The sequence below is a fragment of the Diabrotica undecimpunctata genome, chromosome 1, assembly GCF_040954645.1.
Source record: "Diabrotica undecimpunctata isolate CICGRU chromosome 1, icDiaUnde3, whole genome shotgun sequence".
NCBI lineage: Eukaryota > Metazoa > Arthropoda > Insecta > Coleoptera > Chrysomelidae > Diabrotica > Diabrotica undecimpunctata.
The window spans coordinates 151506121-151530382 of NC_092803.1; the positions used below are offsets into that span (position 1 = coordinate 151506121).

General features: G+C 32.3%; 1 protein-coding gene across 1 annotated transcript in view; it reads right to left on the minus strand.

Annotated features, from left to right (window-relative positions):
• The window catches only part of Kr-h2 (transmembrane protein 33-containing Krueppel homolog 2), a 59441-nt gene that overhangs the window by 34285 nt on the left and 894 nt on the right, over positions 1–24262 (minus strand). The window lies entirely within an intron of this gene.

The window sequence follows — 24262 nt, forward strand, 5'->3', positions numbered from 1 at the left end:
ATTGTTGTTCTTTTATATTCTTGTATTTCCTCCTTTCCAATATCTTCTTCTTCTTCTTCCGCTTTATAAGAAATTCTGCTTGTTCATTGGCGGATTAATACCTCTATGGAAAGTTGTCACTCCATCTTTTTCGCGGTCGTCCGATACTTCTTTTGTCAATTGGTGACTCATCTCTTGCTTTTTTGACGACACGGGTCTCCTCCATTCTGCTTATGTGGTGATTTCATTCTTTTTTTTTCTATTTTTGTGTCCATTCATTTATACACTGTATGTTACATTTTCTTCTAATGTCTTCACTTCTCTTTCGATCTCTCAGCGTATTTCCTGTAATTCTTCTCAGTACTCCCATCTCTGCCGTTTCCAGTAGCCTTTGCGTTGTGGCTGTGTCGGGTCTTGTTTCTGAGGCATATCTCATTGTTGGTCTTACACTGGCTTTATAAATTCTTGACTTCATCTCAGTGTTAATGTGTCTGTTTCGCCATATAGTGTTTTAGGCAGTCTATTTGCTAGTCTAAGGCATCCTGCCAGTCTATTTGCTTTTTGTACTTGATCTCTTACTTCTTTGTCCAGGTCTCCATAGCTGGACAATGTAATTCCCAAGTAATTTATTTCCATTACTTGTTCAATCAATTTCTGATACCATCAATTTCTATTTTACATCTGGTTGGTTCTTTGCTGACTACTATTGTTTTAGTTTTCTGAGATGAGATTGTCATATTAAATTATTTTGCTCTTATGTTAAATCTGTGGACCAGTCTTTGCAGACTATCTTCATCTTGGGCTATCACTATTGCGTCGTCTGAGAAACAGTATTTTTTGTTTCTTTGTTTCCCATTCTGCATCATCTTCCTTTGTTAACGCTTTTGATGATTTCATCCATGGTTAAATTAAAGAGCATGAGGTTCAATGAATCCTCTTGTCTTATTCCGCAGCCTATTTGTGTAGGTTTTGTAAGTTGTCCATCTATTCTGACTTCCATTTTGTTGTTTTGATAGATGTTTTCAATAGTTTTTATAATGTTTAGGGGAATTTCTCTATTATACAGAAGATGGATTACGTCTTTGAGTCTTACTCTCTTTAGGTCAATCAGACACAGAAATGCTGGTCTATTATACTCTAGTGATTTCTCAGTAATTTGCTTTGTATAACAAATATTGCATCTGTACACCTTTCTTATATCAATGTGATAATGAATTATTTCAATCATATAACACCAAAATTTGCCAGCGCCTAACTCAGATTGGAATATCATAGAACATGTATAATACAAATGCACAATACCTCTTGTACATATACGTTGATATACTAATTTTCTGTTTTTACAACAATTTTTTTTTTTTTTTTAAAACGTAACCAATAAATTATACCCTACAACGGAAACGTACCTATTAGTAATTATTATTTTTATTCACTCATACTTTCCAAAATTATTATTAGCATTGAAATTAAAATAAAATTAAAGTAATTAAACTACAGTTAAAGATGTCATATCATTCAAATTATTAATATACTAAACCAACAAACGATAAATCGACCTTTATACCCCCACGTTGCCGATAACCAGGTAACAGTGGTCATCCTTGGACGGAATTTATATAAAAAACGCTATATTAAAAACAGAATTGTAAAAATGATATGATTTAAAAAAATCCCAGAATTGTTTAAAGCAGTAAAATAAGAGTTAAATTACTTACTATGAAACTGTTTCAAATATATCCAAATAAATATTTGTTTAAATAGTAGAATTAATTTACTATTTACAAAGTAAATATCCTTGAGCATTGTTTAGGTTAATTAATGAAAATATATAATATGGTGGAAGTATCAAAAATGAAATAACAATATAATATCATAGTATTAATCAAAATATAGTGTATTTATGTCTTTGATTTATAAATCTCTTTACTATAATCCTCCTTAATTCATTTAATCACAAGGGTCTCGACACGTGTCGAAGAGTGTACTTGGAAAGGCTTACGTGTGTAAAACCGAGTCTATAAAAATGCTGTTTTTAATAGCGGGAACAAATTATAGAAGCTCAAATAATACTAACTTATCAACAACACCTCTAAGAAAGGAATAACAAAAGGGATTATACATTGACTTTATTCAAGCAATAAACTTATTTTTGCTACCTATTAATATAACTTTCACAATTAAAATAAATTTCATTCACCTTATTAACTTAATTTTCATTCGCTTTAATTTTAAATATTACAACAATATAACTCTTTAAAACAATTTTTTACACACAATATCCTTATTGGGCTATTGTTTGAGTGATCGCCAAAAATCTACTTTCCGCTGTCTTAAGGAGCCTGTCAATCTTAACAAAAATTTTGATTTCCTCCCTGACCTAGTTAGTTGGTTGGTACAAATAGTGGGAAAAATTAGTCCTCCTTTCGAGCTGAAAAGATGTATGTCCCCTTCATGTTAAATCATATAAAATCGACCTATAGTGTCATTATAACATTAAAATTACACATGATTTTCATGTAATACTAAGGTTTCCACACCTAATTACGTAGCTAGTTTTAACTACTTCAAATGTAAGTATTTTCCACTCCACATCTTTTGTAATTCAACAGTCAAAATTTTACCTTATGTGTGTCATTTTAAAGTGGAAATATACTTTCAGGTTTTTCACTGATGCGTTTTCGGTCCAACTGGACCGAAAACGTTTTGAAGATTTGTAATCCTTTTGGATAAACGTTAGGGTGTATAACCGCCAAAGTTGTTGAAAAGGTTATGTCTTTTTCAAAAATTAAATGTTAACTCATCTGGCCGCGGTGTTGTAGGCAACAGCCATCCTTTGGCTGAAAAAATGTGAGGATGAAGTTTTTGTCCTATGGGACTTCAAATTATAATTGTTCTGTGTGCTTCTGCATTATTTGTATGTGATTTATGCTTTGTATATGTGTGAGTGTTGGTGTATTGTGTTTGTGTATTGTGTGTTGCATATATATTGTATATGATTGTAGACGATGTGTCTCATGTTTCCTTAATCCGCTATTGTCGGTATATTCTTATTGACTTCTTCTTTTAGTATTGGCAACCATAGCCTGCTACATTCTGCTAATGGGTTTGCTACACATTTTTCTTCAGTGAGTAGGATGATGGTTGCTTCTTTGATTTGTATCTTTTTCACGGCTGTTCCTTTCATGATTATTGATGCATTTTTTCATTGTAGGGGAGAGTGGTACACATTGACACATAGTACACAATAAAACACTGTTATTAACTAAATCAAATTTGACACCACATTGCCACTAGCGCTGCAACGGATACACGGTATAACATTATAAAAAGGTATGTTGCCTACAAATAAATAGTTTTAGTTTTCGTATATATGTATTTATAATACTTGTGATGAATGCCTTTTAACCTATAAATATAATTGCCAATAATTGCCGGGTTTTACGTTTACATCCAACTGAAACTTTAAAACTGTGGTCGTACACATTGAAACATATAAGTACTGGAGGTACACAATGACACATGTTTCATTGTGTACCATACTGAATCATTCTATACCAATGGCATTCTATTGCAGGTGTACCATGGCAAGGAGGAAGAAAGAAAGATCAAGCGCCAAATTTACAAGTGAACAAATGGCCGCAGCAGTCACAGAGGTTAAAAAAAGGAACTGCACTTCGCATTGCGGCAGATATGTTTGGCATAAATTGTAGAACATTAAGGCGATATTTACTAAAAGAAAAAAAATGATCCAAATTCAAAAATGGAGCCAAATTATGCTGTTAGATTAGTATTTAACACAGAATATGAGACGTCGTTAAGTGATTATATAAAGAACTGTAGCAAAATGGCTTTTTGGTTGAATATTCTAAAGGTCAGAGAATTGGCATATGAAATGGATGCTAAAAACAATATCACTATGCCAGAATCTTGGAAAACCAACAAATGTGCAAGCAAAGATTGGTTAAGTGCATTTAAAAAAAGGAAATTCATGATCAAGCCTCCGAATGCCAGAAGGATGTTCACTGTCAAGGCTTACTTAATTTACAAAACCAAATTTTTCTTAAATTTGGAGCAAATATACGTAAACTATCCATCAATTGTTGAAGATATTCGCATCTACAATTTAGACGAAACTGCTACCACGACTGTCCAACGACCACATAAAGTTGGCACAAATGGCACAAAAATGTGTTAAACAGCTGAACCAGTGCACAAGTGCCGAAAGAGGATTACTCACTACTACTTGTGCAATAATTCGAACAAATGGAACATTTCTACCACCGATCATTGTTTTTCCTCGTAAAAAGTTTAATAGGATTATGCTAAATGGTGCTGCGCCAGAAACATTAGGACTAACTAATCCAAGTGGATGGATGACCGCCGAACTATTCACGCAAGTATTAGATCATTTTATTAAGCATACTGGTGCTAGAAAATAAAACCCATTTTTATTAATATATGATAATCACGAATCCCATATATGTCTCTGGAAATAGCAGAAAAAGCAAAAGCTAATAGCATAATAATTTTAACCTTACCCCAACATACAGGCAATAAGATACAGCCTTTGAACAAATCAGTTTTTTTTCCTTCTTTTGTGTAAAATGGTTTTAATTAATTAAATACTTCAAGTTATAATTTCGAAGGTTATACCATATTTTTACAGTGATACACTGGACTAATGTGTGTATAATATGTACTCCGCTATCCATCTCATCAATTAATGGCTTTATTTTTTTAAATAAAAAATATGTATGTAAACGTGAACACTGTACTAGATTTCACAGGTCACTGAAGACAAAAATCTCAGTTGAGAAAGTTATGGGTACAATCATATATAAGAAGTCGAGCAGTAGGTACCTGCTACACACAAACCACACTCACGCACTTTCTCTTTTTTGTGTAGCGGTGTGTTGTGGTTTTGGATTTTTTCTTTATCAGCAAATTAACTTTATATTACACCACAGATAAAATATATTCCTCATAAAAATATAGTGTATCTAATTAAAAAATATATTTGAACGTAAATACCAACTTGACATGTAATTTTAAAATACGTATATCATTTCCAGAAATGTAATAGCCTATAATACTAGATAATTTAAGTGATTTTTTTTAGTAAAAAATTAAACAAAAAGAAGTAAATGGTAAATTTTATTGTTATCAGCGTTTTAAACTTTACTTTATTTACTAAATTTACTAAATACTTATTACGTATGTTTGCATTTCTTTTAGCGAGGTGTATTAGAGTGTTATCATGTGTTATAATAACAGAACAAATAACCCAAATAAATAGCTTGTAGATGATAGATTTCAAATGGGTCATTTGTAAAACTTTTCACATAACATTTTAGTTCAAAACATCCTTACTTATGAAGGAACCTTATTAATTTAGATGTTAACAAGAATGGCCATCGCCCTATTGTATCACTTGCTGAAGCAATCTGCTTCAGCAAGTGATACTCTCAGCGTTATTAAAAACAACAAGCAAACTATTAGTCGCGAAAAAAGATCTTTATTCTTTTAAATCAGACCTGAAACTAATAAAAACGGTTGGACTTTTAAGCCCGAACTTTAAGCTCGACAAAAAGCTAGTGAACCGAACTTTGCAATTAAACATCTCTAGAATATACCTAAGATCGTTCAAAAAATCAAGTAAGTATATATAAAAAGGCAAAAGCTTTGGTAAAAATATATGAAAATACTCCAGAATTTCCCACTACCAGAGGTGTCTGACAAGGAGAGGCAATATCCCCCAAAGCTCTTTACCGCAACCCTAAAAAATATGTTCAGAAAAATGAATTGGCAGAACACAGGCTTATCCGTCGATGGAGAATACCTCAGTCATATAAGATTTGCAAATGACATCGTTCTAAGCGACCTAATTGCAGCTAGCAATGAAGTTGACCAACAAATGAACTTGGCAAAAGCAAAAACCATGCACAATCAATGAGGTAGTGGATATCCAAGATGTAATAATAAACAACACTGCACTTGAGACAGTAGACGAGTATGTATACCTGGGACAATTGAGGCTATGAGTGCAATATCGGACGGTCTAGTTGAAATCTATCAGCTGCATAGTGAAACAATCCACATTTTTCTATTTGTTACTAGATGGCTGCATCAAAGTAGTTTTGGAACTCCATATTTGATAGGATCTTAGAGAAGCAAAGTGGACCATGTGCGGTTAGTCCACTGTGCTGCTGACATTTAGATGTTTTTCTATTATTATTGCTTGATATTTTTGGATCTTTTTGTAAATTGTCATTGTGACTTTTAATTATTGTGAAAGGTATTTAGAACATAGATTAATTAGCTTGATGAGGCATGTACTTAAAGTACTCCTTACTATCATTCACTCGCGCATATACACCAAATAAGAAGAACACCTTAGTGAAGTTCAATTTGGATTCAGAGCAGGACTCGAAACGAGAGAAGCACTTTTTAGTTTGCATGGGAAACGAATCGATATCCTAAAAACATCAGGACTCGATGGTAAGGATATAAGACTGATCTCAAACTTATATCTCCAACAAAAAGTAACAGTACGATTAGAAAATGAACTCACAGTCGAAGAAGGAGTTAGACAGGGTTGCATATTGTCACCGGCATTATTTAACATATACTCTGAAAACATGATTAGAGAGGCCTTGGACGAATCAGAAGATGGGATTGCTGTAAATGGCCAACTTATAAACAACATTAGATATGCGGACGATAGTGTTGCTGGCATGTGGTGCGCGGAGGTTCCAAAGGATGATGGATAACGTTGTAGAAGCATGTAACAAATACGGCCCAAAACTAAATTGCTAGAAGACAAAAATAATGATCATTAGTAGAAACACCGGCATAAACACCTAAATTACAATTAAGGATACACCGTTAGAAAGAGTGGAAAAAACATGCTATTTGGGCTGCAATATTAAGGATACTTGGGATCACAGCTACGAAATAAAAACTCATATTGAAAAAGCCAGAAGCTCTTTCAACAGCCTTAGGAAGATTTTCTGCAACTTATCTTTAAGTATCAATATACGCATAAGAATTCTTAGATGTTACGTCCTTAGTGTCCTCCTCTATTGAGTAGAAAGCTGGAACCTTACAGAAGATGCCATAAAACGATTGGAGGCATTTGAAATGTGGTGCTACCGACGTATGTTGAGGGTCTCATATATACACTACACAAGTAACACAGCTATTCTCCAGAGGTTAAGAAAAGACAAAGAAATTATTATATAACACCATAAAAAAAAAGAAAATTGGCTTACTTCGGCCACATCATGCGTAATGATAAATACCGACTTCTACGGTTGATTCTACAGGGCAAGATTGAGGGTAAGAGGGGCCCTGGACGTAGACGTATATCCTGGCTGGCCAATCTTAGACAGTGGACTGGTCTAACGTCAACTGGTCTATTTCGAGCTGCTGTGAATAGAATAAGATGGGTCTCTAGAAGATAGGCACATTTAGAAGAAGAAATATATTTATTCTGTTCTATCCCCTATCCTATTTTTTTTTTCGAGAAACTTTCAACAAGGAATATAATTTACACTTTCATCTACCAATTGCTGACTCTTATAAGAAGTGTGATTCATTTGAAGTCAAAATAAAGGCAGCCAATAGTGAATCAAATAAACAACTCGAAACTGAAAAAGAACTAATAAGTAACTAACAACTCATTTATTTTTGTGTGGGATGAAGCTGTCGCCTCTAGGATCCTGCATTTTATTTTCCATAAAAAATTTCGTAAAATCGAAACTTATTATGTATCAAATAATTGGCAGATATCGAGCACAGTTTTTATTAAATCTTGCCTATGTACTTTCTCTCCTAGAGCATCTTCAGGGGCATTTCGTCAAAATTAGGCTCCAACAATATATGGAGAATGTCATAAACATTAAATGATACATTAACACCACACGACACAAAGGACAAACAGTTTACAAATGGTTAAAAATCGAGGAAGCTACATATTGGGTGGCATCAGCAGAGAGAATCTCTGACTTCTATAGCTGGATGATGGACACGTTTTCGTGCGACCCAAAAAATAAACCTGTCGGAATGACAAATGAAGTTTTTCAAAATCTACTTAAGATCAGCGAATATAACAGTTTAAAACTCAAATACCGTGAAGGAAGCCACGAAGAGTTCTGGATGCAGGTATATTCAGAAAATAATGGCTAGGTTGCAGTGAAAAAAAAATCGGTTGCCTGTAAAGTCGGTTTTACGGGCGAAGATTTTACGTGACAACGTCTTTTTCTCGGTAGAATATTTATTGATATGAATATTATTAAATTGCACAATAGGAACAAGGAATTGAATGAAAATAAGAATTGCACAAATTTTAACTATAGAAATATATTTTGTTTACTAAAACATTGTACATGTAAACTTAAACTTAACTAATTTCTATTTGAGTGATTTTGTTGAGGATAGGACGATGATAGGAGAAATAGCATCGCACCAACGGACCGATCATGTTTGAGTGGGAGAGAGACGCAAGGCATTCGCCGGTCCGGCGGGCCTCTCTCTCGTTCGGTGACTCATCGTAACAGACGTGAGCGGGCGTTACACTTTTTCATGAGTGACTCCGAGCCACAACCTAATTTAAGACGTTATCACGTCAAAAACTTGTATGTTTCACATCGACTTATCTCTGTGAGTCTTGTTTCTCCGCATATGCTTACATTAAAAACAAATACAGAAGCAAACTTGAAGTATCAAGGGATTTGAGGGTCAAACTTACAAACATTCCCATAATTATAAAGGATATAATGAAAACATCGAAACAGTTTCATTCCTTACATCCTCATCCTAAGAATATTTAAATATAAAATGTACTTTATTTTATTGTTCTGAAATAAAGTTTATATTGAAATCAAATGAGCCTCAGAATTATATTTTTTTTTCCTTTTTTTGTCGTTGCTCAAATCGCTTCAAGGGTTCGTGTGCTTCGAAATATTTTTAACCCTACAATGGTGCCGCGACTAAAAAAGTTTGAAAACCACTGCACTAATGTTTTAATCTGACTCTGACTTTAGGCTTTAAAAGTTATATACTCCTATCGTTATGTTTTAGAAATACATTTGTTCTGAAGATTTGCCAAACAAAATTTGTTTTGTTAATTTTTTGGTCGCTGTCAACTAATCTTTCAATAAAGTTGATTGCTTCTACTATGTCTCTTCTACGCCTAGGTAAAATATGGTATCGATATGGTCTGCAAACATTGTTTGCCATTGTTTCTTGGTACTGACTGCTGATTCTTTAATTATTTTCTCTAGAGTAATGTTGAATGGGATATATGATAGGGCATCTCCCAATAGTCCTTTTGTGTGCGTATCTTTTTAATAGGTATATCGTTTTTGATTCGAATATTACTATAAACTTTCTTTAATGAAAAGATGTTTCAAGTCGCAAAGTAGAAAGGTCTGAGGGTCCAAACGACTCCTTTATTCTACAACACGACAATCTACAAAAATAAATCTACAAAATTAATAAAAATAAGAGAAGGTGATTTGACATTAAAAAATCAAGAAATAGTTAAGATTCGAAGATATATTTCGAAGCACCTCAATGACTTAAAAAACTGAAATATTCTTATTTTGTCATTTTATAATACCAATAAAAAAATAAGATTTTATATAACCCCTCCTCATTAAGGAATTATTTTTAATGATAAAATCTATTGTCCCAATAACAGGTTTTTCCTACCTTTAAGATTTATTTTTACTTTCTATTTTTAACTATTCGTCATTCATTTAAAGACATCAAAAATGTCCTGGCACTAATAAAGCATTTATACATTGTAAATTTGTAACAATAAAAAATATGAAGTCAATTTAACGGAGAATAATATTGTCAAGATCAAATGCAGGCGTGAGTTTTTTGGAATGAACCTAGTTGTAATTTTTTATCAATTTGAAACAATCGGTCATTGTTAAATTTCTTCTGATAGATCTATTTAATCCATTTTGGTCTTCTAATCTGCCACACATATATTGGATAAATACATACCACGTCAGTTGTTTCTTCTCAAGATCTTGAGATATATTTCCTTCTACAGCCACTTAGTTATTAGTAGATTAGTTCTTGTCTCGAAATACATAAAGATCTGATTGCATCCATCATTGCAAATTTATTACATCTATACTCCACAATATATCATTGAGACATCCTAAGACTTTTGCTTGTGTGTTTCGTTGGTCTATTTCTCGTGAATCGGTACCGGTATCAAAGATAACACTCAAGTAGTCATAGCTTTGACAGCAGGAAATGTTTTGTCCGTTTTTGAAGTCTAGGTTTTCTGGTTCTTTTCCAATATAGAGATACATATTTGGTTTTCCTTGTGTTGGCATTTAAGTATTCCCCAATATTCTTCTATCAGGATTGTAAACATACACTGTATGTCGTCTCGGTCAGTACTACCTGGTCATCAGCAAACTGGAGGTATATAAACATTCATCGTCAAGTTCTATACCCATTCTATGTATCTTTTTTCCATCTTTTCAGTACTGCTGCAACATATATCTTAAATAAGGTTAATGAGGTACAACATCCCTGTCGTTAGCATTTTGTAAACGGGAACTGTTCCGTAAAATATTAATCTGTTTTTATCCTTGACTTTGAATCTTTATACATTTTTGTATAGCATTTGAAACATGTGATTGATGTTCGAGCTTTTAATGTTGTCCACGAAAGTGCTGAGTTTCTTAATTCCTGACCGATCTTTTTTCTATTATTTGTTTAAGACAAAATACGCTTTGTTCTCCCTCTTTGTAACAGTTATAATCTTCTTCAAACATATTCCTTAAAATTCATATACAAAATTTAGGTCATCGCAAAATATGGTAATAATAAAAAAAACAAAATTAATACAAAGTATGACGTCCACCTTTGTTTATCATTGCTCTACATCTGTCGTTCATAGACAAATGACATTCTTTTATCAGACGCTCTCGAAAACAAAACGACGGCGTGTATTGTGGAGTAATTCTTCATTGCAGCGTGTCCCATACATGCCCGATGAGATTCAGGTCCAGGGGATTGTGCTGGCCAGTGCAACACTATAATACCTTCGATGGCAATGCAGTCTGTCACTAGACATGTGAGATGTGGACGGGCATTATCACGCATGAAGCATTTTTTGACCAACAGTACCAGCAAACGGACGACCGATAGGTTGAAGAATGGTGTCGAGGTACAGATCGCCTCAACCCTCTTACTCGACGAGAATCTAGACCAAATCATCGTCCTAGATTCGTCATAGAATAAAACTGTAGTCCAGTCATTTACATCCCAGTTTTGATATTCTTGACACCACTCTAATCTTGCGACGCGATTGTGGTAATAAGTGCAACTTGCAGTTGACAGAATGCAACGAGATTCAGCGACAATTGCTTTCGTCGTAGAAATTTGGATTCAACTGGAAAAATATCTGATTGATCAATCAATTCAAATTAGAAATTTCTATTATAAAAGGAGGAATATGGCTCTAGGTTCGCCTCATTCTTTGCCATGATCTTACTGGAACTTACTGGATCATCGCTTATTGGGAGAAAGACTTACTGCCGAACAAAAGGAACAGGTTTATAAATATTTAAATTCAGGCACTAATGGCACTAATTTCGAAGTCTAAATCTTACCGTCTTTCATGTATGATTCAAATTTCAAAAAAACATCTCCATTATTATGGTGAAAATCTGTTCCAATCGCTGAATCTGCTTGGCCTGATATTTCTCAAACGAATTAACCAATTATCTACAGCAGTAGCCTCAACAGCAGACATTTCAAGCTTCGGACTTGTGCATTCTAAATTACAAAATAATTTAGAAACCAAAAAGGCTGCTAAACTTGTATTCAAGTTTGTATATTTAAACAGTTCTTCGTACCAAAAACATGGCAATTTGGAATGGATTTGGATTGAACAAGAAACTGAAAGAAGGGAAAACGAAGAGGAAGAATTAAGTGCTGGGTGCTTTACTGGTTTTGATTCAGACACTTCCGATGATGAACCATTATCTTAATTCATTTTCTCAATTTTGATTTTGTTTTTTAATCTTCAGAATTTTAAGTTTCTTTAGAAAAAATAGAAATATATGTTTAAGTTTAAATTGTTTTCAATATTTTTAGTTAATTTAGCTGTTAAGTACTTGGATACTCGTGTTATTTTGTTTTCTGTTTATGTAACATACTACCATGTGTATGTTTATATTTTTATTTGTATTTTTTATATAAAGTAAAAATATTTCTTTTATACCGTTACGTTCTACATTTAGAGCCGTATTTTACTCAATTTAATTTCTCTATTAAAATGTTTTCCAAAATATCTGATAAATATATAAGTAAATATCACATTTTAGATATACAGTGATGAGTGTCTTACCACCCGGCTTTTTAACGTAAGAGATAGAAAACACAGTTACCTTGTGAAATAAAAAGAGATGAAACTCGTAGAGGTGGGAAATAATCGGTAGAAACCTATAATTTACATTACATTACATTACCACTATCGATAGTCCCACACCTTTAGACGTTAGCTTCGAGCTAAATCACCTCGGTCATAATTATTATGTGTAACGTCGTATGTGTGACGTATTTCCATTTTTTAATTTCGCATAAAATAAAAACTGATTGACCACAATAAAGCAAAAATGTGAATAAAATAATTTAATTAATAGTGATTATTTAATCTAAAGTTTTAAATTATTAACCAAGAATAATTTCTACTATGATTTGAACAGCAGCAGAACAATAACCCAAACTGTCACTAAATAATTATAAAAGTCTGGTGGATCAGAGTTCAAGGCACGATGTTCTCATCCAGGCGCTCAGGGTTCGAATCCAACATGGAGGTTTTACTTTTTTAAAAATTAAAATTTGAAATTATGCAGATATATCGTTTTGCTTTAAATCACTAAACATTTATTTCAGTCTTTATTAGAAGTGTTTATAGTAAAACATGAAAATCTTATTGAAAAAACAATATACTTTCGAAAATAAAGTAAAAATTCTTCAAACATAAAAGAACGTTCTAAATAAATGTACTTACAAAAAATGTTTAAATAGGTAGAAATTCTATAAAAATATTCTAAATAAACATATTTTATTCTAATGAAATGTATTTACAAAAAATGTTCGAATAAGCCTCCATTAGCAGCAGAACAATAACCCAATCTATTATAAAAGTTTCGTCTAACATTAGTTAATGTTTCTGGACTAATACCTCTCATTGAATCAAAGATCTTTTCTCTTAATTCTTGGAGAGAATTAGGCCTATCGTCTTCAATTCCATATAGTTTGGACTTGATATATCCCCACATAAAAAAATCACAAGGTGCAAGATCAGGTGATCTTGCAGGCCAAAAAATATCTCCGTGACCACTAATCAATCGAGTAGGAAAAGTCGCACTGAGATATTCACTGACGATGCGAGAATTATGTGCAGGACAACCATCGTGTTGAAACCATATGGAATCGAAAGGAATTGGTAAATTACGAAGGGCTGGGACAATTTGATTTTGCAGAAGTTCCTAATATTTCCGCCCAGTCAACATACCGTCTATAAAAAATGGACCAATGACATGATTCCCTATTATGCCTCCCCAAACATTCACTTTTCGAGGACGCCGGGTACGAGCGACATAAATCTGACGAGGATTTCCTCGAGACCAATACCGAGCATTCATTGAATTGTGACGGCCCTGCAATGAAAACGTACATTCATCGGTGAACAAAACGTTCTCTAAAAAATGTTCATCTTGATGTGACATTTCCATTGCTGTTTGACAAAATTCTAAACGTCTATATTAATCTCCAGAGAATTGTTCGTTGGATTTATGAAGTTTATAGGGACGGTATCCATGTCTTTTCAAAATTTTACCTACTCTAAATCTTGAAATTCCATATTGTTCTCCGAGACGAGATGTTGATTGGGTAGGATTTTGCTTAATACTTGCTCAAATCAAAGTATTCCTTAGTTCCAAATCTGGATTTACCTCCTTTCGTCTACGAACTCCTCTTGGAGCGAACACTGATCCATAAGTAAAAAAAATTACGGATAATAGACTGAATTGTTGATCGTGCTGGAGCCGGCCTATTTGGAAACATATTTACAAATTGTTGTCTAATGATGTTGTTTGATAATCCATTCACATGCCAGACAACAATTTGCACTTTTTCCTCGACCGTTAAAACCATTTTTACGAATTGTTTTTTCAATAAAAAGTTTCTGTTTACCGTGCAAAAACACTTCTCGATATGTTATTATTTGATGGCTGAAGGCTTGATGATTTAGTTAGCTGTAAAGCAGGCAGCTGTTTGCGCGCATCCATTCCAATGTTGTCAATTGTTTTAAAAATCATTATCTGTACAGAGGAATTGATATTATCACTGAGAATTTAGTGATGGATTTGACATTAAACAGTCTTCACCGGATTATTTTGCATTCACAACTGAAGACTGTAAAACTGGAATTGAATTTGAATTATTTTGTATTTCTATTTTATAACCTTGGAATAAGAATAAATTGTAAATAATGAGTTTTTCGAAAACTTGTTACCTAATATGTATCATATTTGTTATTATTTTTTGATTGAATAAAACAAAAATTTTATCCTTGGTGTGAATTGAACCCCAACCTTCTTGTCAATAGACCACGTCTCTAACTATTACACCAATTCCACATACAATAATTGTTTTCGGACAGAACCTTTAGTTTAGTCAAATATTTCAGTTGAGTTATTTTTATTATTAACTAACTTAAAGATTTATAATTTAAAATCGCTACTAATTAATGTTTTTTACTATATCTTAATTTATTCAATCATTTATTCTAACAGCAGAAATTATTAAAATAAAATATTTTCGAGGTCATCCGTATAATTATGACTGAAGTCAAATAGCCACGTCTAAAACTAGTTTATCTCGTACTATCTCACAACTTAATCTATCTTTTATCCTTTCCGCTATTTTGCCGGGTGGTAAGACACTCATCACTGTATATCAGATATATATTAGATATATAAGTATCATATGTCCGATATTTTGATATTTATAAAAATATTATGGATATTGTGTACCCTGTTTTGTTGCTATTTTTGAAGTTATACTTCTATACGCGCGTTCGACGTTGGAAATTTGCACGGGAGTGAATTGGCAAAACCATTACATATGTAAGACATAGGTAAGAGAGAGACAGATGATATATTTTCTCTCTCTTTCTCTCTCGAGAATAAAAATGTTCCTTTTGTAAATATATTTAATATTTATTAATATTATTATTATTTTATATTAATTCGGTAGATATATACATTTGGCCAAAGTCTTATGAAAATAGATATTCTTCCTGGAACTTCTATGATTCGTAATAACCTTTCCATTTTTGGAATACAATGAATAAATAAACACAAACACAAAATACAACCAAAAAACATCTTAATAATGTTCTTATCAAATAATGGCATTGATTAGCCACCTTGTAGCGTTTTATATTTAATATCTATATAATAGTATAAATTCTGTTTTAAGTTTTGTATTCAGTTGTTTTAAAATATAGATGTTTTGTCTCTGTTACATAGTCAGGTAGAAAATTATTCCGGTTAAGGCTAGGAGGCGAGGACGTTTAAAATAATCAATAAAATGCTTGTTGTTTATCTCGTAGTAAAGATGTATTAACGCTGAGAATATTTTTTTTTGTCTTTATTTACATTAAAATCCCCCTATTTTCTGTATGTATTGTGAGGTAAAAAATTTCCAGTTACCCAATTTAAAAGTAAATTTTTCAAGATGTTTTTTGTCGGTTCGTTGCTAAGAACGAGGTCAAGAGGGGTATTTTGTTTGTTTAGGTTCGTAGACCACAAATTGGCTTGAGACGTGAAGGGAAATTATTTGGCGTTGAATTTTGTAAAATGTAACGCAGATAGGGAGTCAAGCAAGAGATTTCAGACTAGAAAGATGTTTGGGTGATTTTGAATCAGGAGTCGATTCATTTTTTTTGTGTTATGTCTTAAGACCGGTGAAAGGTTTTATAATACTCTTTTGCAATAATGCAGTTTAGAACAAAGTATCAACCATAAGATTTGTGCAGTACACAGGAACTGATGAAATTTTCAAAATGATTATATAGCATGTCCACCAGCTTTGTTGTCGTTTGCCTGCTTGATCCAACCCTCTCTACGTCAGATCTTCGTTCCTAAGTATGGAAAGGGTTTCCTTTTTGTTCCAATTGAGAGTTTTGTCCTTGCAGCTCCAATCCCAGAGATAGTATCAAGTTTCTCAAAGTTAAGTGGCAAAGTTTGTGAATTAAGGTAACAATTAACATATTAATTTTTCCAAATTAAATAGACATTATTTTGATAATTGATAATTGCTTTCATAAAAATAAAAGAATTTGTAATATTTAAAGTTTTATATTGTTTTAGAGGCGTGGCCAACAAAATGTCATAATTTATTCTGTCTTACAATGTTATGTTTACATATGACATTTTGGCTTAAATCTGCTTATAAAACAATTTTAATTTGATTATTATATAGAAAAGATATTTCATATATAAGGTTAAATTTTAAGATATTTTCATAAACAAGGATATCCTTAATTTTTAATAATCTAATTTGGCCATATTAATAAATAACCTAGGAACCATTTCGAAAATTTTTGTAGCAATCTCCTTTGTAAACAGATAAGCACGTAAGTTTTTGTTAATTTTGTTATTATGTTATTTAGTATGCTTCTTGTGCAATATGTATTTTTGATAACTGTTTGTTTGAGACAAAAATAAACGTTTGATATGTTTCTCCAACCATTTTGTTTATTTTAGTTTAGAAAAATCTCCTAACCCCTGTTTGTGTTTCTTTATTTTAGGAAGGAAGAACCTTTCTTTCCTCCAGCAGGAAGTTTTCTCGAAGCGGCGTCCCATTTTAAATAGCTAGAGGTATTTCTTCTTGTCTTTATTTGTCCAGGAGATTTGTGTAAGTATCACTTTATTTCATTTTTTGGTAGCTACCCCAATCCGACACCCTTGTCATTCACTTACCCACGACCCCAGCTCTCCAGTTAACCCCTGAGTGCCGTTCGCACAAGGAACGATTGTTTTGTTTGCCCTATCTTCGCCCCCATAGTTTCTGTCCCCAATCTTCTACCCCTATGTTCTTACCCTGAGGGAGGCAAAATATATATCGTTACAACCTTATTACTTAAAGTTTCTGGTCGAATGAATTGAGGAGCGGTATTTAGAACCAGAAGTCGCGAGTTCGATCCCAATGTGGGAATATAGTTTTTAAATTATTATATTCTGATTTTTGTCACTTTGGTTTTAAAAATCAAAGAATGGAGAAATCATAATATATTTTTTAATATTGTTTCGCTAATTTTATACATTTTTTAATTTTCCAAACTATTTTATTTATAATTAAATATTTAGTACATATATAGTAGTCATGGGCGTAGAAATGAAAGGGACAAATATAATGATTGTTATTTTAAATTTCTTTTATGTATATGTTTATATGCATGACATAAATTTCAAAAAAGCTCGATTTTATTTTTAAATTATAATTTTCTAGTGACGTTATCCATCTGAGAAGAAATGAGTTATTCTTTCACCGAGAGTTAATTTAATAAGATTTCACAATTTAGTGGGGATTTTGAAACGGTGCCACAAAGAATCAAAAAATCCAGGGACCTAATGATTTATACAAGTGCTTTCAAATAATATATTAATTTCTCCATGGTCCTATTTAAAAGTATCTTACAAAATAGCGCCAAGACGCTATTAATAAAACTGAGGCTTAGTTCAGTTACCTAAAAATTTAGTAATTCAAGTTTTAAGATTCAGAAAAGAGTTGTTTGGGTGGGACTTATTTCGTTTCTGATTGTACTTTTATACGCACGTTCGACGTTAGAAATTTGTATGGGAGTGAATCGGCAAAATCATTACATATGTAAGATATAGGTAAGAGAGAGACAGAAGATCTATTGTCTCTCTCTTTCTCTCTCGAGAATAAAAATGTTCTTTTTGTAAATATATTTAATATTTATTAATATTATTATCATAGTAAATTAAACATATGCCTAAGTAAGTTATGCATATTGTCATTATTAAATACTTATGAATGTTGCATTTTAATTTGTATTGTATTATTATATTGAATTATGTTGCAGTGTATAGTATTGTATATTTATATTAATAACAAAATAAACAATGAATTTTACTGCAGAGTAAGTATGTGTAAAAAAAATTTTTTGCATTCAACTCCTTTCATACATATATGAAAATAAAAATATACATTTTCATCAAAATATTGATTCAATCCTTCATTTACTATACTCCTATTACAGGTCAAATGTTGTTTATATACAGCAAACGATGCTGTTCACGCCTCTATCTAATTCAAGTTTATTTTATGCATTTTTACAATCCGGCAACATAGTAGCGTAGTTCATATATTCATGTATTGTGTAATTCAAAATAAAGGTAGTTTTTCACACGGAGTTTGATTATTTACCAGCGGCACGCGCGAAGTGCAAATCAAGCCATTTACAGATACACCATATACCTATATACCTAATTATGTTTCTCTTTCTGCTCTCACTTACCTACAGCATTACATATGTAGTGATTGTGCAGATTAACTCCCATATAAATTTGTAACGGCGAACGCGTGTATAGTATAACTTCTAGGACTGCCACACCCGTTTTTTGTTTTTTGTGTCCCGAGTGTTCCCATAGATTAGATATCGTGAGAGATGAAGATTCAGCAAATATTGAAATTAGCCCAAAACAGAAAAACTCTTGACAACCATCTACGAGATACCTTCATAAAAGGGCTTTCTACTGGACTGAAAGTTGCCACCCACCAAAGAGGTCCTTCTTCTTTGGGTTGGAGCGTTTGCTCGTCTTCATGCTGGAAGCGAAATTATCTATCTTGACCAAGAAGGGAACCGCTGGCTGATTACCACGACGAAATGGACGGTGATCTATATGAAGAATGGTTTGAGAAGCCGTTAATTCCAAACTTGCCTAAAGACAAAGAAAACGTTCTTGTTTTGGATAACGCGTCATACCACTTCCGCATATTTTATTTCGCGAAATAATTGAGGAACAAATCAAGGATTGACTAATCGAAAAGAACATTTTCTTCGAGGAAGATTACCTAAAAAGTGAATAACTGAGAGGAGTATGACAAATACAAAATTGAAACAATTGCGGAAAAATAACGTCGACTTTACAAGAAAAAACGGTAGAACGGTTGATACAAGAAGCTTACCAACGCATATCTAAAGAGCAGCGGTATAATTATGTAAACCATGCCAAGAAAGTAGAACAAAAAATGTTTGTGGTGGTCAATTTGCAGGAATATATTTAACCGATGATAATTAATATAGGAGATGATTCAGAGGATGAGAACGATTTAGATATGGATTGTGATTACTATTAATTAACGAGAAATATCTCAGAATTAATGCTAATTTTTTTTTAAGTACTGTATGTGCAGTACATTTCAGTTATGATCTACTTGTATATTTTATATATTATATTTATTGTCTCATATAGGGTAAACTACTTGCATTTTTTTTTGTATACATGTAAGTATATAAGTGTTTACGAGGTATTAAATATTTTATATATGCAGCCATTTTTTATAGAAGTAATTTGTTTTTTTTTTTTTGTTTATTCTCTTATTTAACTCAGTTAAATTAATGAGTAAAGATTTTTGAAACGAAGCATGTATGGTCCTGATTTCTCAGTCTATCTCCAAACTACCACACACCTACCAGTGGCACTGTGCCGACATGAGCGGCATCGCTGCGCTTCATAACACCAACACTGCATTCTAACTGTGGCTTCTACTATAGTATGTTATTAAACAAGATAGTAAATACTTTAGCTAACTTGGTGCTGCTATACTTAATACTACTATAGTTCATCCCAAACCCTTCTTTCAGTGCGTCACAGTTTATCGAATTCTCTCTAACGCATTAAGCTAGAAGTGACAGAAAAAAACGTGAGTCTGTGATTATTATACATAGAACTTAGAAAATTATATATCGTTCACGGGTATTTGCATATTAAAGCGAATTCTACTTACGGATATATAATTGGTTGGAGTTTAGAATACGCTAAATAGATATCCAATCAATGATGCGCATAAATATAATTTGATGCAGATGGTTTCGATAGTGACAGTACTTTGACAATGTCAACTAATAAAATGAAAATTGTCATTCCAGGATAGTATTTTCAGACATTTTACAGTGAAAATTTAATTTTGTATTTATTGTCATAAAAATATTTTAAATATGCCGAGATATACCGAGAATGAACAAAGACTAATATTAAAATTATTAAATTATTTTCAATTAGAAAAAGAGGCTGGGACAACTTCATTACCAGTTTCTGCCGTTCGTGAAGTAAGTTTTAAATTATTCTAAAAAATATTCATATTAGTAGTTTAAATACTATACATTTTAGCCATAGTGTTTGTAATAAATAATAATAAATACATAAATAAATCTTAGCTAATTAAGCACTTTCCTTGGAATGTATAGAATAGGAATTATGACAAACTGCCGTTCCAATATTATGCACAATAAAAATTTTTATACAGGACGGCACCTCTAATATGTAAATTAAAAAAAAAATTAAATTCTTAAAATTTTTACTCCACACTTTCAAAAAATAACCTTTTCACATTTAGCCGATTACGATGCTTCAACTGTCAGATTTAACTAAAATTTCATGCAATAATTCTCGACATTCTTAAAATCCTATATGACGTCAAAATTAGTGACGCACTGAAAGAAGGGTTTGGGACAGACTGTAACTAGATAACTGTCTCTTTCAAGCTGCTTCAAATTCTAGAAAATATTTTTTACAAAATTCATCAAAAGTAATAGATATCACATGCAATTTAAATTACTACTATGACATGTTCGGATGCAAGCTAATAGAGTCTGTATGAAAGAGTCATGCTCTTGGCTGTTTGATAACAACAGCAATGAAAATAAAGTTTTAGAAGTGATGGGACCCAATTGAGAACTTCTAAGCAGTATTAAAATGCATAAACAGGATATCTGTGACATATGTGTTGAGAAAAGAATACAATTGTCTCAATTTCATAATGGTGAGCAAAATTTATAAACCCTATTTCTGCAGAAAAATAGTAAATGTTGCCTGATTGCTGGTGTTCTGTTCGCAAATATTTGCCTCATGCTTCAGTATGAAAAAAAAATAAAATCTGATTCAAATTTCTTCAAATTTGTCAAACTGATTTTGTTTATCTCCAACAAATAATTATTATATACTCTTATTCTTTGTTTTTATTTAAATAAATAATTTTAAATAAAATTATAAACTCATCAAAAAAAGTTTTTTCCCAGATAAAGTAAAATTATCAGTCCTGTTCAATATCATTTAAAATTTGGACTAAGCAGGGTCTCATATTACAATCTAGTGACATTGTCTAAAAGTATATGGATAATTCCAATTTCTGTTCCATGGGCAATATGGTATCGTAGTAAAAATACAACAAAATTAATTCCACTATAAATCAAATGCATGAAAATGTCAAAAATCCAAACACACATGGTTGGCACACATGGATGTCAAAATATTACATAACTGCATTTTATTATCAAAAACCACACAAGGCAGATATCAATTTGCCCTAATCATGGCCAGCTTTCTGTATGTTTTTTGCATTCTGTAATGCATGTTTTTTTATATCCAACATTTCATTGTTGTGACAAGTACTGAGCATTAAAAAATTTTTTGGCTCATTATTGTGAATACATTATTTGAGATAATGTATTCACATAAGTTTTTTCAAATTCTCTGCCATTTGAGGTATATATCTCCTATTTTTATGAACAGTTCAGAGGCCTTTGGACATCACTGATAAAGCCATAAAAACAAGTTGGAATTACTGTACTGTAGATAATCGGTATATAAAAAGGACATGGCTTGACTCGAAATAAGAATCCAACAATGTAATAACTAGGGTTTACATAATTATGCATTTATTTAATTTTTCTAAGAGATTCATTAATATTCAGATCAGTAGAGTGCTATTTCTTTGACTCTGTCAAATGAGCTTGAGTAGTTCATGAACAAACTAGTTCAAAGAATGAGCTCCAATATGTGAGCTAAATAAACTAGTTCGCCAGAGCTGACTTAAACTGCTCAGTCGCTTAGTCATTTATCATTCAGGAGCGGTTCAGTTTGAATCTTCGAGTTGATACATGATGAACAACAAATGACAAACAGCAAACAGCGAGCAGAGGAGCTGGAGAGGGTGGGGGAGAGAGCGTGATTTAACTAAAGAACTATGAACTACATAACGTAGATCCTCTTTGATGACTGGTGAAGAGTGAGTCGGTGGGAGGTGAATCTATGCTGTGGAATTATACATACATTGTTGAGATTTAAAACAGAAAAAATAAATTTTGTAATAAAATATTTTAAAGTTAATTTAAATTTAAATCAGCGTTATCAAAAATAAACTTCTTAGGTACAAACAATAAAACAATATTACAGTTTGCTCATATGTACCTAAATTAATCTCTCCTGTAACTATATGTTAGTGAACTAGGAATTAAAAGAGAACTAGTTCACTTCTCACATTTGAACTAAACTGAGCGCTCTTTATGATGAACTATTATGCCCAACACTACTGTGAAAGTCCATAAACAAGGGATCTACCTGTTTTATAAAATGATCCCTTGTTTATTTTATAGCTCAAACTATAGTACCTCACTGAGCTGCATATTAATGAGTCTCTTGTATATCTATTACCCAAACCCTAGTAATAAAATTGCTGGATTTTCTACACTCAGTATTTGCCTAACATAATAAATTTTTATGAAAATCAAAATCTTGGTGTATTTCAATCTCCTCATTGTTATTTCTTCCTGTTCTAGGCTCCATAGATTTGTGACTTTTTCTTCATGACATATTAAGTTTTTTGTAACAATTACTTTTTTCCTTGTTCATATTCAGAATCACTCTGAGTATCTCATAAAGAAAGAATACAGTTAAATAGGATTAAACATATTTCTGCAAATGCAAAGAATACAGTTAAATAGGATTAAACATATTTCTGCAAATGTGATATCATGTTTAGAATCTGGTATGTACTAAGGTATACATATAAAGGTATAAGGTATACAAGTAAAGAAATGAGTAGTAATTTTTTTTGTGAAAACTTTTTATTCAAATATGTAATTATGTTTGGCAGTGAGGTGTATGGAATTGGTCTTTAAAAAGAGAGTGATATGTTGATTATATATAGTGATGGTGGATTGTTAAATACATACTGCATATTCAGTGTAAAGTCTTTAAATATTTAACAGTGGCGGCTGGTGTGGTAAAATTTTGGGTAGGCCAAGCCAGCAAATTACATAAAGCTATGTGTAATCAGAGAGGGAGGGGTCATGGGGTCATGACCACCCCCCTTAAAAATATTTGGAAACCCACTTATCCTATTGGTGGTAAGACTAAAAGTGACATTGCATCAGAGAAAAGTAATCACCCTCAAGATCCATGACCTCCCCCTAAAAATTCCGCCAGTGTGTGTAATACATTTTTTTTTGTGTGAGAGTGGGAATCTTTTTTTTTTTCGAATTTAACGATTTTTTTTTAATTTATTTGGGCAACCATGCACTTGTTTGCAATTGTGACAGTGCAAGTGACAACGATGGTAGACGTAGGCCCGATCGTTTGTTGCCTAAACAGCAAGCATAAACACGACAATAAAAATCGTTGTCCGGCAAGCTGCTTAACTTCAAACGCTTATTGTACGGGGATCTTATGTGAGCTGGGTAGGCCAGTTCCGATCGGGCCTATTAATGATATTTAAAATGCGCGAATACGATTCGATGTTTTCTGTGGGAATATAATAACATAGTTGTTTTAACGGACGCAATGTATTGAGTAATTTAGTACATTTAAAAGTTATTTACATGCATTAACATAATTTTTGAATATATGTTTTTCAATTTTAAAGCTCTTAAAATTATTGGGTAGCCCCTGCCTATCCCCAAAAGTCGCCACTGCTATTTAAGATAATGATAAAATCAATATCAGTATGTTCTGAAAGTGATATCACATGTAATTGACCCATATTTGTCAAGATATTGTCTTATAACATCAATACTATAAAATAACATACTGAATCATTCACTATTAATACTCTTAATATACTATCTTATAGTATACTACACTATTTAATAGTGAATGTGTTTGCAGTAAAGAGCAGACAAAATAAGAAAAACATTTAATGGATT